At 32.8% G+C, this 13,389-nt stretch overlaps 1 long non-coding RNA gene across 1 annotated transcript; it reads right to left on the minus strand.

Moving 5' to 3' along the window:
• Positions 1 to 5,011: 5,011 nt before the first annotated feature.
• LOC134684021 (uncharacterized) lies at positions 5,012 to 10,011 on the minus strand. Its single transcript, XR_010101143.1, has 3 exons — positions 9,807 to 10,011; positions 6,162 to 6,249; positions 5,012 to 5,285 (listed from the first exon to the last, which is right to left on the minus strand). It is a non-coding gene; the product is annotated as an uncharacterized LOC134684021 (long non-coding RNA).
• Positions 10,012 to 13,389: the final 3,378 nt, after the last annotated feature.

The raw sequence follows: 13,389 nt of genomic DNA on the forward strand, positions 1-13,389 counted from the left end.
CTATATCTACCATATAAAACAACTTCTTTTTTGTTATACGTTGACAGACACCATATAAAGACTACATATAATAACCACAGACACCATATAAAGACTACATCTACCTACCACAGATACCATATAAAGACTACATTTAACAACCACAGACACCATATGTACACAGACTTTTAACTACCACAGATACCATATAAAGACTGTATCTAACTACCACATGCACCATATATAGGTGTAATACCACCATTGATTTTTCCCTATTAGTCTTTGTTAAATTGGCACTTTAAAAAAAATTGTACAGAATTTACCTTTATTTCAATCAAAGAAATACTTTGCATGTATAAAGTTTAATCCTTTCCAGTGATACAGTGAACATTTCTCGCTACATTTCATTGCATATAAGAAAGTAACCAACACGGGAAGTAAATTTTTACACTGTTATTTACTGGTTACCTGCTTTGGTAGCTATGTAACCAGAACGTTCCAAAATATTTTATAAGACCATCAAATAAAAAAATAATGATGTTTTCAGACTTCCAACATTTAAGACTCAGAAAAATTTTAGTGCATTGAAATGCAGGGTTAATTTTCTACAACTGTCAAATTCAAGGGAATATTTTTTTAGGCCTACTTTCGTATGCAACCAGATGCGACGTACCATGATTTGGTGGTATAACACCTATATACAGACTACATCTGCCTACCACAGATACCATATAAAGACTACATTTAACAACCACATACACCATATATACACAGACGTATAACTACCACAGACACCATATAAAGACTATCTAACTACCACAGACACCATATATAGACTACATCTAACAACAACAGATACCATAATTAGACTACATTTAACAACCACAGTTGGATGGAGAGTTGTCTCATTGGCACTCACACCAAATCTTCCTATATCTACATACACAATATATATATAGACTTTATCTACATAACACAGACACCATATCAATACAGACTTTATCTAACTACCACAGACACCATTTATAGACATCTAACAACAATAGATGTATACCATGTAAAAACTACATCTAACAACCACAGACATCATATAAAAACTAAATCTAACCACAGACATCATATCTATACAGACTTTATCTAAATACAACAGACACCATATAAACACTAAATCTAACAATCACAGACACCATATATAGACTACATCTAACAACAACAGATACCATGTAAAGACTAAATCTAACAACCGCAGACGTCATAAATATACAGACTTTAACTAACTGCCAAAGACATCATTATATATATGAAGAGTTAGACTACATATTACAACCACAGACAACATGCATATATAGACTACATCTAACAACCACAGATAACATCTTATAACCACATACACCATATATACAGACTGCATTTAACAGTCAGAGACACCATACATACAGACTGCATAAATGTGTTAGTAGAATATCCTGGTGGTTTAGGCAAATATGTACTTCTAGCGCCCCATAGACTTTTATCTTGTTTTTGAGCGAAGGGTGTCACCTAAGGTCACCTCTCATCATCCCCTTAAAACCCGTGTGCATTCATGCGGAACCAATAATTTAAATCTTGAATTCTTGATATTTTTTTCGTTCTTTAGTTCTTTTCGCTGCAAGCAGTTCTTGGGAGACAAACGTCTTCCGCCTCTTCCTTTTTAGCTCACCTGGCCCACAGGGCCAAGTGAGCTTTTTTTATCACTTGGCGTCGGCCGTCGTCCGAAAACTTTTACAAAAATCTTCCCGTCTGAAACTACTAGGCCAAATTTAACCAAACTAGGTCACAATCATCATAAGGGTATCTTGTTTAAAAAATGTGTCCGATGACCCAGCCAAGCAACCAAGATGGCCGCCATGGATAAAAACAGAACATAGGGGTAAAATGTATATTTTGGCTTATATCTCTGAAACCAGAGAGTTAAATTGTTTATCAGGTGAAGATCTTTCTGCTCTTTATAGTCTATTTTTATCAATTTTCATAATTTCTTGTAAATTTTTACAAAATATCTTCCAATGTTATTACTGGGCCAAGTTCATTATAGATAGACAATAATAGTGCATTGACTTGACATATCAACGATATAAGGATGAGGCTTAGAAACGGGGAAATGCGAGGCTGTGCAGAGCTATTTCCCCGTTTCGGGCCGAATCCTTATATAGTTGATATGTCAAGTCAATGCACTATTATTGTCTTTATGCTGCAATCTAAAACAACATTTTCAATAGTTGTTTAATGCGTTAAGGTTATTTATTTGATTTAAATATTGGGGAATATCTCCTTTAAAAGGGCCTCATATCATGCTCGCGGAGAAATATACAGCACAATGAAATGAACATATTTACCTGTTGAAACTCACACTCGATGGTGAACGAAATCGTTTGAGTATGGACTTTTAAAAATATCAACCATAAGCATAAAACATAATTATTTATAGGTTACAAACAAAAAATATTAACAAATAGAATATGTTTTTCCAATAATTGCAAAAGAAACAAGGTTGAGTCCATCCAAGCATCGTTGTATTCATTGGCGACAAGAACGGGTTGAAAATGTCGTATAAATAATTAAATATTATTCGACATTTTCTATTTAAATATTCATGAGGAAAAGTGATATCAGGTCAGTGACTGTATATGACATAGAAATATACAGTCAACGCATTTTGACTTCTCAAATATAACGAGTGCAGTATAAATAGAGATAATTGTGGCACACAAATGTTCAGTTAAGTAAGATCTACAAACACATCACCATCACCAAACCAACAATTTTGTCATGCATTTATCTGTGTCCATTGTTTAATATGCACATAGACCAAGGTGAGCGACACCGGCTCTTGAGAATCTCTAGTTTATAGTTAGTTTAGATGGCAGATGCTTATAACAAACATGGTGTCGTCTAGTCTAAATTACATTAATAAATTTATGAATGCAGATATACTAAAATATGACCAGTGCTTTTAAATGGTTTTTTTTTTGTGGATAAATATATGAACTACACGGACACAACCAGTTGAGGTATTCTAGGGAAGGGATTATGACTGATGATGTTTAACTCTACTTTCAACACTATTGTGCCATTTCGTGATAGTCGGTTTAAATTTATAGATGAATTCGGAGGATGGGAAAGGGAAGAGGGCATTATTATTCGATTTAATATGTCGCCAATTATGTCTATTTTTCAGCTCTTACAAGGCAACCATATATGAAATCTCCTATCTCCCAACCTAACAAATGAATAAATTTAAAATGGTTTTCCTCTTTATTAACAAAAGTGTAATTTGATTGACTGTTTGTTTCAAAATTTAACCCCCAGTGAAAAATATGTCATGCTTGTTCAGGAAAACAAGACTTTCAAAGTCAGATTTATAATTTAAAAACAAAGCGATGTGATATATGTTAATTTAAATATAGAGTGGATCAAACAACAGGAAACTTTCACAATGGCAAAACACGATACAGTAAAGTGACTAGTCGCCTATAAAAGGCTTGACATGAAAAGTGGGAAACAATTTACACACAAACAACTGGCCAAATTAAACATAAAAACATTTACAAAATCTTAACTGTGGGTCGAGACATGAACCACCGACAACCACTAAACTACAGGTTGCTGGCTTGTGCCAATACATACAGATACAAGATACAAGGGATTTATAAAAAAAAAAAGAGAGAGAGAGAGAAAAAAAAATCAATCTAAGAAACGTCTGGTATACGTTGTATACTTGCATATATATCCATGATATACAATGAAAGATTTTATTCAAAGTATTAAAGTACTGAACATCGGATGATCGCAAATTCTTGTGATTGGTCAATAGCACATGTCATAGAAGACTATATATAATTGAAATTGAGGTTAATGTACACTAGCGTTGATAGACAGTCTGAAGTGTGGGAATATATAAACACTGGACACTTTTAATTTGCAAAACACTCATTTGCAAATCCGCCGCCGCCTCAAACAAGAGCTACAATATCATGTATATAACCAAAATGTGCAGAATTACATGGGATTCAATAATTTCATTGGTTGTATACTGTCACTTTCATATTTATTTTGCAATTTGAATTATGAAAACATGGGATTTTCAATATCCCATGGGACAGGGCAAAATCCCATGGGATTTACCATTATCCCATGGGATTTTGGTTAAATCCCATGGGATTTTTTTTGGTCCCATGGGATTATTGTAGTCCCATGGGATATTTGTTGTCCCATGGGACAAAAAAAATCCCATGGGACTATTATTATCCCATGGGATTTTTAATATCCCATGGGACAAAATAAAATCCTATAGGATTAAAATTATAAATATATATAAATATAAAGTTATGTGTATGTTACAATGAATGCTGTTTGGTAGTAAAATGTTTTAAATGTATACAAGTTTTTTTTATATTTTTTATATATACATATAAAAAAAAAAATTGTCACAAACATGTTTTTTATTTGTTTATATGACAATACAGATTATTCTTATTTTGGAATGTATAATAATAATATTTTACAGTCAAAGAATAAAGTCCTTTCACTGAAACAAAATGATGAAATTTCTAAATAAATGAAAAAATATTGTTTTGAAATCTTTGTCTTGTTTATTCTATTATGAAAAATAGAACTGAAAACATATTTCATATTCTGACTGAATAGTTCACTCTTTTCATGAGGTAAGATTTTCTTTGTTATAGGTTCATTGCAATACTTGTTTAGGCAAACAATTTGAATTATATATACCTTTGTGGTGTACATAATAGTATTATGTTGCTTATATTTGCAAATTTATAATATAAACACTTTTTGTTAAAGTTTTTGCTTTCTTTATTCCCAACTTGCTATGTACAATTATTCAGTCCACTATATAAGAGTGAGGTCAATAAATAATTTCATTCACTAGAATATTCCTGCAATTCTTAGACAAAACATTTTTTCAATCTGTTCTTTATTGAATGGAGAGATTCAAATGAGAAGACAAAGCAAGTTTATTTGGACAACAACATTCTAATATCTAGTTCATTCATTCCATTTTTCAATTGATAATTACATTGTTGTATTTATATGATCAAGTTCTTGTGCATCAATGATTGTGATGATATGACTCTTTTTTGTTTATAGTCATCATGTTGAAATTTCTTCTTCCAAATAAATGTAGGAAAAAACATGTTCCATTTCAAATTAATAAAAAAGTCACACTATGGAGAAAAATACCAGCTTTAAGTTTTCCATTCGGTATTGATCTGTGAATGATGACCATGAAAATCGAGATGTCTGACCTACAAATACACAAACTCAAAAATTATCAGTGAAGAGATCAATAAAATGGCTATTTTATCATGTTTATGATTAATATGATAAACTTTCATTTAAATATTCAAGTACTAAATTACAGAAATCGCTTAAATTTTATAATAGTTTAGTAAAGAACAGCTTATTTTAAATTATAATAAAAAATAAAGGCCATCGATGAGTTAAATAAGATATTACATTTCTAATGCCAAAAAAATGGCATTTTTGCACCAAAGGGAGATAATTTGGAGCTCTTTCAATGATATATGCATTTTAAAAGTCATCTGGGGCCAAACCGAATTGATTGTTTTGAATGATTTGGTGTACCATATGATAAAGTTATAGATAAAATGAGTTATGAAAAAAAAATATTAAACATTTTTCTGAAATTGTTATACGCTAGAGCCTCCTTAAATGTCATTTGATCTCTATTGGAGAAATGTCTCATTGGAAATCAGACTGCTAAGTGTTTCTTATTTTTATATCAACCCAGCCATATTATACCTGTCTAACATCAGGAGTTTGTACATAGTTCAGTGGTTGACGTTGGTTCATATATACGTCATTTTAATTTTTCATAATTTTTTGTTTTTATAAATTAGTCTGGTATATTTGATGTTTGAATTGATGCTCTGTTTCAAATCTGGTTGGTGTTGACGTTTATAGATTACTATAACATGTATAGGGTATGGGTTTTCTCATTACTTACAGGTCATCAATGGCCTCTAATAAGTAATTACCATGCTTACATCCACTAAATTGAACTCTGATGGATAGTTTTCTCTTTCATCATACCACATCTTATTTTAATAAATTATTTAAATATTATTCAAGGACAAAAACTTTTATAACAGTGGACTTACCATTTAGGCTTTGTTGACCTCTGTAAATCTTATTTTGTTGATAATTTCTTCTGTTTATAGTTTCTCCTTTATCTTTCATGTTCTTGCCCTACACATAAAAGGGTAAATATCATTTAATGACAAAAATAACTACTACATGTATTACATAATTAGTAGGCAACTGAAAATTTTGTCTAATTTGTATATAACATCAACTTACCCATCATTCTTGCTGTTCAATATCATGAATATTATCATTATTCTATGAATATGAGGTCACAGTAAAATTAACCTTGGCAGGCAGACATCTTTTTTTTTTATATGATACCTTGTAGTCATTCCATACAACAAGTAGACCTATGCTTAAAAAATCTAAGGCCAAAATTAAAAATATGTTTGTTTCCCCTCCCCCCACACGGGTCAAAAATAAGCGCCCGGGTCAAAAAATTATTTTCCACAAAAAAATCGAAATTATTTTTTTCCTGAAAATAATTTGTTTCCATTTTTGGAAAGTGCTTGAAAGCAGAAGGATTGATAATCTAAATAAATACACTCAAATTGAGCACAAACAACTGATAAGTGGCCTGGACTGGACAAGTCAAACCATTCATGTGACCATGCTATGACAATCACATCCTGTTAAAAAAAACTAGAGGCTTTCAAGAGCCTGTGTCGCTCACCTGTTAATGTGTTTACTGATGTCGGCCATCTTCGTTGGTAGGCGGGGTCATTAGAAACTTTTTTTAAAATAGATACCCTAGTATTATGATTGTGGCCAAGTTTGCTTAAATTTGGCCAAGTAGTTTTAGAAATGATTTTTATACAAGTTACAAAAATGACGAAAAGTTGTTCAATATTGACTATAAAGGGCAATAACTCCTTAAGGGGTCCTCTAACAATTTTGATCATGCTGACTTATTTGTAGATCTTACTTTGCTGAACATTATTGCTGTCTACAGTTTATCTCTATCTATAATAGTATTCAAGATAATAACCAAAAACTGCAAAATTACCTTAAAATCACCAATTTTAGGGCAGCAACCCAACAACAGTTGTCCAATTCAACTGAAAATTTGTGAGGGGATATATCTTATTCTGATGGACATTTAAAACTTGAAAGATTTGCCCTAAATGTCTTAGTTTCAAAGATATAAAGCAAAACCTGCATTTTACCACTATGTTCTAATTTTAGCCATGTTGGCCATTTTGTTTGGTAGGCTGGGTCATCGGACACATTTTTTAAACTACAAACCACAATGATAATTGTGGCCAAGTTTGGTTAAATTTGGCAAAGTAGTTTCAGAGAAGTGGATTTTTAAAAAAGTTACAAAAAATGATGAAAAGTTGTTAAAAATTGACTATAAAGGGCAATAACTCAGACTGACAATTTTGGTCATGTTGACTTATTTGTAGGTCTTACTTTGCTGAACATTATTGCTTTTACAGTTTATCACTATCTATAATAGTATTCAAGATAATAACCAAAAACTTCAAAATTACCTTAAAATAATCATTTCACAGGCAGCAACCCATCAACAGGTTGTCCAATTCGTCTGAAAATTTCAACGCAGATAGGTCTTGACCTGATCAACAATTTTACCCCATGTCAGATTTGCTGTAAATGCTTTGGTTTTTGAGTTTGAAGCCAAAAACTGCATTTTACCCCTATGTTCTATTTTTAGCCATGGCGGCCATCTTGGTTGGTTTGACGGGTCACGCTACACATTTATCAAACTAGATACCCCAAGGATGATTGTGGCCAAGTTTGGTAGAATTTGGCCAAGTAGTTTCAGGGGAGAAGATTTTTGAAAAGTTTACGGACGACGGATGAGCTAACAAGAACCTGCTTTCCTGGTCTGTTTACAAAGGGTAGACCCAGGGGAGGGGAAACAGACATTCTTTTAAATGTGGCCTGATAAAATGACAAAACCATGAAAACTTATCATTGACCAAAGAACAATAAAATGCGGTCATGGTTTATATATGAATCTGCCATTCAGACATGCACACCTCACAATTGTTTCATATCTACCAAATATAATCTACCTGTAACTTTAAACATATGATAAACTGACAATACAACGCAGTGTTTCATTGACCAATGAACCATGAAAATGAGGTCAAGTTCATACCCCTGTCTGTCCATCCATCCTTGCAGGCACATGCATACTGAATAAGGCGGGCTGACTGACGCAAGGATGGATGGACAGACAGGGGTGAAACAGAATACACCCCCCCTTTTTTTTTTTAAAGGGGGGGCATAATTTTAATACGGGGTTATAGAAACCCATGCAAGATGTCAAAACAAAAAGAAGTAACATAATTCTTACTTGTTAGGGGCTATTTATTTATTGTCGGTTATACATATATAACAATACAACATATTAAAGGTCTGTAGAGCTTTCATCCGACATACATGACATACATATATGACAAGCACAATACATTTGTACATGAAACATAAAGCTCATCACTGAGATAGTAGTCTCAGATAGAGGGAGGCGGGGTCAATCAAACACCCCTATTCAATCTGAATGTAGGACAGAAAGTCACAGTCAAAAAGTCACACACTGTCACAGGACAAAAAGTCACAATTTAGTTTTGAGATTATTTTTCTTTGAACAAATCATTTGTTGAACAAGAAAACACTCTTTTTGTAGTTTTCTTGAAGTTTTATACATGAACATGATGTAGCAACTTTAAATTAAAATTTATTAAAAACAAATAAATCAGTGCATTAGGTTTGCACACATTACCATTACATTTGCGCACAAAAATCATTACGTTTATGTGCAGCTTTTGATTACATTTGCACGCATTTTTTAACATGTAAATATAAAAAAAAAGATATAGTATGATTGCCTTTTACAGTTGACTATGCGGTATGGGCTTTACCTTGGGCTTTGCTCATTGTTGAAGGCTGTATGATGACCTATGGTTGTTAATGTCTGTGTCATTTTGGTCTCTTGTGGACAGTTGTCTCATTGGCAATCATACCATATCTTCTTTATATTGGCTTATTGTTGAAGGCTGTTAAGACCTCTAGTTGTTAATGTCTGTGTCATTTTGGTCTCTTGTGGACAGTTGTCTCATACACATTATCGCTATTTAGTCCATTCCTGGAAAAACAGTCATTTATACAACTTCCTGTTTAGGTCACGCGGGCTGAAAATGGAGGTCCCAAGCAGTGAGCTGAGGGAGGGAAAAACTTTAGAAAGTGATCATGAAGAAACTTTGATATAGTATGATCCACTTTTTTCGAAATTAAAATTGAAGTAAAAAAATATTTTGTTTGAAGTATTTACGGTAGTTTAAACAGGTCTCATTAAAAAGTATCATGCATGGTGAATTGTTTAAACAGGGACCCGGATAGCTTCAACTGGATGAAAAAGTTGTGTAATTTTAGAACTTATCCGGAATGGAATAAATAGCGATTAGGTGTATTGGCAATCATACCACATCTTCTTTTTTATATTATGAACAATTTCCTAAAATTAAAAATGAATATATGTAATAAAAAGAAGATATTTCAAAATCTTTTTTCATTTATTGTTTGTGACTTTTTGTCCTATCAACTTTGTTACTTAATGTCTGAGTTTGACATGTGTTTGACTTTTTGTCCTGTGACTTTTTGTCGGAATGTCCTGTGACTTTCTGTTCGTTTACCTTCCATCTTAATCAGTGAACTGAATAATTGTTTTTTGCAGAAGTCCGGGGAGTGTTAAAAAATCACATGTGCAAGTTGAGAGTCAACACTTACACAGGGACTACACAATACTTTTTCAGAATGTCAGCAAAAAAGAATCACTGGTGACAGGGGAGTGTAACCGATGAATTGATCCTGAATCAGATAAGATTTTCCCGGTACGTCTAAACACCGCTCAGGAGGACCTCCTGGGTGCACACATGCAGGGCAGGGGCGGATGCAGGAATTTTCGAAAGGGGGGTGCTAACCCAGGGCAAAGGGGGGGGGGTGCAAAACATATGTCCCGAAACAAATGCATTGATCGGCAAAAATAAAAGGGGGGTGCGCACCCCCGGAACCCCCCCTCTGGATCCGCCACTGCAGGGCATACAAAGTGCACTCATGGCAGACCCTATATAGTCGCCGTCGTATCTGCACACATGATGGATGTATATATTCGTTATAGATTGTCATACACTTCTCATTTTAGAGTTAAATTTGCAAGTAACCTCTTAAGATTTTAAAATAAAAATGCTACTAAAAATATATTATTTCCCCCTATTTTCGCAATTTTTTCGCCATATAAAATCTTTAGGCGACTGTGCTTTTAGTGAATATAAATGATGACGAGGGCCTCACGAATAAATATAAATATGAAATAAACTGGAACATCGATTAGCATAGATCGAGCAGCAGAGTTAACTTCCACATAAATCTCAAAGTTATTTACGCCGGATAATATAGACTGTGCTCCTGAATAAAGTTGTCAAATACATTAATTTGTGTTTTTTACTTCTACAAGAAATTTGATTCAAATGCTAATTACGCACCATTTGCAAAGCAGAGAATCATTCTAAGCCAGGAACAGTCTATACTAACTGATAACAGTAAGAATAGAAAGTCTCTGTAAAAAGGCAGTCAATCCTAACAGAACTGTATTAACTTAATGATACATGTACATCAAGTTCCAGCACCTCACCAAGCACCCTTGCCTTGCATACTGAGATGGCAAACTGGTGTGTGTCAGTATTTTAATATAAAACTGCGTAGGTTCATATCGTTTAATTCAACGTTTGTTTGGTTATTTTTTAAGGATCGTTATAAAATTATACTTAAATCTTTGTTAAAATACGATTTTAAATTGTTCAATTCTTTCTATTTCATAATTTTGTCAAAGTCTACTTTTTAAAGTTTTAAATTTTACAGAAAAAATGAATATTCCATTTTTATTTGAAGAAAATCTTTTTGAACTGTCATGACATGGTGTTGCAAAGCTGATTACAGGTAACTATAACATACAGTAATTTTCCATTACAACAGTGCGTGTATTCTCGGGTGTGTATAACGTATAGTTTTCTAGAGAACATCCTGTCTACGTGTAATACAGATTGATGACATTATACAACATTTCTTTGGTTAAATGTGATAAGGTATCTGTGCCCATTCCCTATTTCAACACCACTAATTTTTCGAAGAAAAAAATCAAAAAAAATTTAATATATGAAATTAAGAAGAAAAGTAGCAAATATAAACTTCAGTAATTGCGCATTGAGTAAACATAATTTCAATATTGCATGAACAAATCCGTGAGAAAACGTATATATACATGTATGGATAAAGATGTGTTTAAAAAGACCTATTGGCTTTATTTCACACTATAGGACCTAAGATAACTAGAACTTAGCAATGATTGATCCAGAAATTTTCATAAGTGGGGACTCATTGACTGCCTTAGAGGGGTCACGTCCAGTCATGCTTCCGTGATTCCCTATATAATCTACCATTTGTTTCCCAAGATTTAGGAGGGGGCTGGTACACACACACATATATATATAAATATACCTCTGCGGCGGAGCCAGCCATTTGAAAAGGAGGGGGTCCCAACCCAGGACAAAAGGGGAGGGGGTGGTTCCTACCAAATGTCCCCATTCAAATGCATTGATCGTTCAAAAAAAAGGGGTGGTTCCAACCCCCGAAACCCTCCCCCTGGATCCGCCACTGATACCTAGTATGCATATAATTAAGAACAGCTTTGAATATATGCATATAAAATAATGGTACGTCTAAAGACCGTTCAGGATCTCCTGGTTGCACACAGGACATTAAGTAACTTAGGACATGTATATATAATAGTAAGAGTTCAGGGTATACATTCGATAACTAACATATTTTATAATTTTGTAATTATTGTTTTGATAAAATCAGAGACATATAATACATGTATTGAGACATATATAAAACATGTGTCTCTGAAAAAATCAAACCATCTTTAAAGAAGTTATTTCAGTTTGAATCGACTGTCTTTTGCATTAGAATTCCAAATTTACAAATGCGAAAACCTGCAAGAAAGAAACATTTATATTCGGTGATTTTTATACTAAACGTTTTCGTAATTTGTTTTAATATAAAATAATATTAAAAAGTACATGTACATCGTTTTTTCAAGATTTGTATAGTAACTGGTTTAATTAAGTCCCTTGATGAAATTTAAATTGCGAGACGCTAATTAATAAACTATGATCTATCTATCGGCATGCGTCGTTATTTGGGATACGTCACGGATTACCGATGGTCATATTCAATACGATATACCAATCATCATTTGAATTTGGTCAATTGATCTTTAATAATTAGGACTAATTGGTGATGGCAGAAAATAAGTCGCTGGTGATGGTTAAAAACATATAGAAGTAAACTTTGCAAAAAAAAAGTTTTCCTTGGAAAAAATTATGAAAATATATGAATATGCTAAATAAGTTTTTTTTCCGAAATAATAATTATAGACGTTTAGAAATAACAAATGTTCACAGTAGGGAAATGTTCAATTCAAGTTATTTCATTTTGAAAACGTTGAAAAATATAGATCTTATTATATGTACAATGTGGGCCGCTTGGAGATCAACTTGTGAAACCCTGCATAATTAGGGTTTGTCTACTTTCGTCTTTTTATATTGCCAAACATTCTATAATCAAGGATTCGTACACGGCCTTGTTATAATGAATATTATCGCCAATATCACCATAATTACATAAAGAACAGATAAAATATTCTCCTAAAGAGTTTGCCATCTAACAATTCAAAATGAAATGTTGAGTCGAAACTGAGGTACCAAATCTATAAAAAGAATCACTATTTTAGTCGAAATTAAACTGTATATATTCTTTTTTTCAAAACTCCTAAAATAATTCAACATTATCTATAGAGAGCTTACATATGCAAATCTGTTTAGAAGTATGTGAGTGTAAATAAAATTTGTTTATTACCCCCCCTTTTTTTTTCCTTCTATAAAATTTAATTGTAAACGATTTTCTTTCTTAATTTGTGTTTGCTCATTAACTGGGGTTCATGCTGTCAAAAAACAAAATTTTCTCCTTGTGTAAAAGTTATTGATAAAAAAAAATTGAAGCTTCCAAAAGAATAACAGTACGTCTAAACACCGCTTGAAGGACCTCCTGATTGCACTCAGGACCCTTTATAATCATCGCACACAGGATGGATGCATATATTCTATATACGCTTCTTATTTTAGAGTTAAATTTTGCATAATTTGAAATCGAACTTAG

Source organism: Mytilus trossulus, chromosome 9 (genome assembly GCF_036588685.1).
Source record: "Mytilus trossulus isolate FHL-02 chromosome 9, PNRI_Mtr1.1.1.hap1, whole genome shotgun sequence".
Lineage (NCBI taxonomy): Eukaryota > Metazoa > Mollusca > Bivalvia > Mytilida > Mytilidae > Mytilus > Mytilus trossulus.